We start from the raw sequence: 5000 nt of genomic DNA, 5'->3' as shown, positions 1-5000 counted from the left end.
CCCCGTTACCCGTGGTCACCATGGTAGGCGCCTATAGTACCATCGAAAGTTGATAGGGCAGACATTCGAATGAGACGTCGCCGCCGCGGAGGGCGCGCGATCGGCCCGAGGTTATCTAGAGTCACCAAAGCGGCCGGGGGGCCCGAGACCCCCCGGATGGGTTTTGGGTCTGATAAATGCACGCATCCCCCCCAGCTCCCCGGGGAGGGAGAGGAGGGTCAGCGCTCGTTTGCATGTATTAGCTCTGGAATTACCACAGTTATCCGAGTAACGTGTGGAGCGATCAAAGGAACCATAACTGATTTAATGAGCCATTCGCAGTTTCACTGTACCGTCCGTGTGCACTTAGACCTGCATGGCTTAATCTTTGAGACAAGCATATGTTACTGGCAGGATCAACCAGGTAGCGCCGAGCGACAGAAACAAAAGAGGTCGTGCCGGGAAGAAAAGGCGCACGGGGGGCCCCCCACCCCCCGACCGCCAGGGCGGGGAGGAGCGGGGGGGTTGGCCCGCGCGGGGCTTTTTTCCTTTAACGCCTGCTCCGTTCGTGTTCTTCGGCTGCGGGCCGTTTTCACACGAGCCCGTTTTGGAGACCGGGGGAAAAGCTGTGATTTCCGGGGCCGGGTGCGGGCTCCGGTCGCCGAGCCCCCTCCCGAACGGGAGAGGGGCGCGCGCCGGGAGCCGAGTCCCCGCCCGGTGGATTTCACGGGCCATCTGCGGTGCGCTACGGGCCGTCTACGACTCCCTCCGACCGTGGCCGGGAAAAGGCGGGGGTCAGGTCGGGCGAAAGGAAACGCTCGAGACGCCCCCACCATCCGGACAGAAAAGGCGAACCCGCGAGGCGGGGAGGAACAGCCGTGCCCATGGCGGCCTACGTGGAGGCCGGGCAGGCGCCTACCCCAGGCGGGTCTCGTGTTCCGATCTGCCAAGCTAGATGGAGAGAGAGAGAAAGGTAGGAGATGCGACAGAGTCCAAATGGTGCTTGGCACCCGTGAGTCGCTACTCTCTCCTGAAATCCTGACGGTACCCCTCTGGCTACCGACCGCTCCGGCCGCCACCTCCGGGGCGCGGGGGAGAGGGAGAAGCGGCCGAGGGGAGGGCCCCGAGGCCGGCCGGCCGGCCCGCCTCGTGAGACCCTGGTGGTGACACCCCGTCCGAAAAATGGGACTTTGTCGTTTTCTGGGGTCGTCCCCTGGGATAACCGTAACCCCCTGGGATAACCAGCAAGATTTTCACAGCAGCCTACTCGCACGACAGAGGAGAGAACTTTTGAAATGCGACGGACCCCGAAGAGCCGTCCGCACCGCCCGGGGGGCAGGGCCCACTGATCTGACCGGGATCGAGCGCTCTGCCTTGGGGCACGGGGAGGACCCCGCGGGCCACCTCAGAGCCATACCATCCCGCCTGCACCCCTCCGCCTACCGACCGTCCCGGCCGCGAGCTCCAGAGCGCGGAGGAGAGGGAGAAACGGCCCAGGACAGGGCTCTCTGGCCGGCCGCCGAGGCCCCCGGGCCGCCCCGGGGCTCGCTCCGGTTCCGCCGCCCCGTCCGATATCTTGGACTCTGTCGTTTCTTGCTTCGAGTCCGAAGAACCGTCCGCGACGCCAAGGGCTGGGCCCACGGATCTGCCCGGCATCGAGCGTTCTCCCTCGGGCTCGAGGAGGACCCCGCGGGCCTCCTCAGAGCTCCGGTGGATGGCCTCTGCCATACCATCCCGCCTGCACCCCTCCGCCTACCGACCGTCCCGGCCGCGAGCTCCAGAGCGCGGAGGAGAGGGAGAAACGGCCGAGGACAGGGCTCTCTGGCCGGCCGCCGAGGCCCCCGGGCCGCCCCGGGGCTCACTCTGGTTCCGCCGCCCCGTCCGATATCTTGGACTTTGTCGTTTCTTGCTTTGAGTCCGAAGAACCGTCCGCGACGCCAAGGGCAGGGCCCACGGATCTGCCCGGCATCGAGCGTTCTCCCACGGGCACGAGGAGGACCCCGCGGGCCTCCTCAGAGCTCCGGTGGATGGCCTCTGCCATACCATCCCGCCTGCACCCCTCCGCCTACCGACCGTCCCGGCCGCGAGCTCCAGAGCGGGGAGGAGAGGGAGAAACGGCCGAGGATAGGGCTCTCTGGCCGGCCACCGAGGCTCCCGGGCCGCCCCGGGGCTCATTCTGGCTCTGCCGCCCCGTCCGATATTTTGGACCTCACCTCTCCCTATATCCCGATGGCACCCCTCTGGCTACCAAACGTCCCAAAAAAAAAAAGTCAACGGAACCTCACCAAATTTGGCAGGATCGTAGGGGAGGCCGAGACGAGTCGAAAGACACACGGCTCGTGCCTCTGGGCCTTCGGGGCCCCGAGGTACGGGCCCCGGAAGTCGCCGAATTCGCGGCCGCGTAACTTCCGGTCGGGCCGTCCGATCCGCCCCAGACTTCACAGGCTTGTAGAGGAGGCCGAGACGAGTCCAACGAGCCCTGGCACGTCCCTCTAGGCCTTCGGGGGACCGAGATACGGACCCCGAAACATGCCCGATTTTTGCCCGCCTTAGGCGCTCCCATCTCGGCCGCCGCACCCGCCTCGGCCGCGCTCTGGTTCTCACTGCTCTGGAAGAGCCACCCCGTCCAAAAATCGAACCGAGCGACTCAGCCTCGCCAGATTTGGCAGGCACGTAGGGGAGGCCGAGACGAGTGCAAGGACACCTGGCTCGTCCCTCTGGGCCTCCGGGGCCCCGAGAAACTGGCCCCGGAAGTCGCCGTATTCGCGGCGGCGTAACATCCGGCCGGGCCGTCCGATCCGCCCCAGATTTCACAGGCGTGTAGAGGAGGCCGAGACGAATCCAACGAGCCCTGGCACGTCCCTCTAGGCCTTCGGGGGACCGAGATACGGACCCCGAAACATGCCCGATTTTTGCCCGCCTTAGGCGCTCCCATCTCGGCCGCCGCACCCGCCTCGGCCGCGCTCTGGTTCTCACTGCTCTGGAGGAGCCACCCCGTCCAAAAATCGAACCGAGCGACTCAGCCTCGCCAGATTTGGCAGGCACGTAGGGGAGGCCGAGACGAGTGCAAGGACACCTGGCTCGTCCCTCTGGGCCTCCGGGGCCCCGAGAAACTGGCCCCGGAAGTCGCCGAATTCGCGGCCGCGTAACTTCCGGCCGGGCCGTCCGATCCGCCCCAGATTTCACAGGCTTGTAGAGGAGGCCGAGAGGAATCCAACGAGCCCTGGCCCGTCCCTCTAGGCCTTCGGGGGACCGAGATACGGACCCCGATATGGGCCCGATTTTTGCCCGCCTTAGGCGCTCCCATCTCGGCCGCCGCACCCGCCTCGGCCGCGCTCTGGTTCTCACTGCTCTGGAGGTGCCACCCCGTCCAAAAAATCGAACCGAGCGACGCAGCCTCGCCAGATTTTGCAGGCTCGTAGGGGAGGCCGAGGCGAGTCCAAGGACACCTGGCTCGTCCCCCTGGGCCTCCGGGGCCCCGAGATACGGGCCCCGGAAATCGGCGCATTCGAGGCCGCGTAACTTCCGGCCGCGAACTCTGACCCGCCCCAGATTTCACAGGCTTGTAGAGGAGGCCCAGACGAATCCAACGAGCCCTGGCCCGACCCTCTAGGCCTTCGGGGGACCGAGATACGGACCACAGAGTCTCAGCTTCAATCGCAGCCCCTGGGACGACCAGCCCCGTTCACTTTCAACGGGACCCCTGGTATAACCACGCCTCATACAGGCTAGATGACCGTGTGGAATTATGTTACGTAACTTCCGCGCCCGCCGCCCCAGCCACCCCAGATTTCACAGGCGTGTAGAGGAGGCCGAGAGGAATCCAACGAGCCCTGGCCCGTCCCTCTAGGCCTTCGGGGGACCGAGATACGGACCCCGAAACATGCCCGATTTTTGCCCGCCTCAGGCGCTCCCATCTCGGCCGCCGCACCCGCCTCGGCCGCGCTCTGGTTCTCACTGCTCTGGAGGTGCCACCCCGTCCAAAAAATCGAACCGAGCGACGCAGCCTCGCCAGATTTTGCAGGCTCGTAGGGGAGGCCGAGGCGAGTCCAAGGACACCTGGCTCGTCCCCCTGGGCCTCCGGGGCCCCGAGATACGGGCCCCGGAAATCGGCGCATTCGAGGCCTCGTAACTTCCGGCCGCGAACGCTGACCCGCCCCAGATTTCACAGGCTTGTAGAGGAGGCCCAGACGAATCCAACGAGCCCTGGCCCGACCCTCTAGGCCTTCGGGGGACCGAGATACGGGCCACAGAGTCTCAGCTTCAATTGCAGCCCCTGGGACGACCAGCCCCGTTCACTTTCAACGGGACCCCTGGTATAACCACGCCTCATACAGGCTAGATGACCGTATGGAATTATATTACGTAACTTCCGCGCCCGCCGCCCCAGCCACCCCAGATTTCACAGGCTTGTAGAGGAGGCCGAGACGAATCCAACGAGCCCTGGCCCGACCCTCTAGGCCTTCGGGGGACCGAGATACGGACCCCGAAACATGCCCGATTTTTGCCCGCCTCAGGCGCTCCCATCTCGGCCGCCGCACCCGCCTCGGCCGCGCTCTGGTTCTCACTGCTCTGGAGGTGCCACCCCGTCCAAAAAATCGAACCGAGCGACGCAGCCTCGCCAGATTTTGCAGGCTCGTAGGGGAGGCCGAGGCGAGTCCAAGGACACCTGGCTCGTCCCCCTGGGCCTCCGGGGCCCCGAGATACGGGCCCCGGAAATCGGCGCATTCGAGGCCTCGTAACTTCCGGCCGCGAACGCTGACCCGCCCCAGATTTCACAGGCTTGTAGAGGAGGCCCAGACGAATCCAACGAGCCCTGGCCCGTCCCTCTAGGCCTTCGGGGGACCGAGATACGGACCCCGATACATGCCCGATTTTTTGCCGCCTTAGGCGCTCCCATCTCGGCCGCCGCACCCGCCTCGGCCGCGCTCTGGTTCTCACGGCTCTGGAGGTGCCACCCCGTCCAAAAAATCGAACCGAGCGACGCAGCCTCGCCAGACTTTGCAGGCACGTAGGGGAGG

At 65.8% G+C, this 5000-nt stretch overlaps 1 non-coding gene across 1 annotated transcript in view; it reads right to left on the bottom strand.

The window, feature by feature from the left end:
* Positions 1-406, bottom strand: part of LOC131365338 (18S ribosomal RNA) — a 1870-nt gene extending 1464 nt beyond the window's left edge. The window contains exon 1 of the ribosomal RNA XR_009206640.1: positions 1-406. This exon is cut by the window's left edge and continues 1464 nt beyond it. This is a non-coding gene — a ribosomal RNA (18S ribosomal RNA).
* Between the last annotated feature and the right edge of the window lie 4594 nt (positions 407-5000).

This window comes from Hemibagrus wyckioides, linkage group LG14 (genome assembly GCF_019097595.1).
Source record: "Hemibagrus wyckioides isolate EC202008001 linkage group LG14, SWU_Hwy_1.0, whole genome shotgun sequence".
Taxonomy (NCBI): domain Eukaryota; kingdom Metazoa; phylum Chordata; class Actinopteri; order Siluriformes; family Bagridae; genus Hemibagrus; species Hemibagrus wyckioides.
The sequence above is the reverse complement of the archived record's forward strand: the minus strand, read 5'-3'. Positions and strand labels throughout refer to the sequence as shown.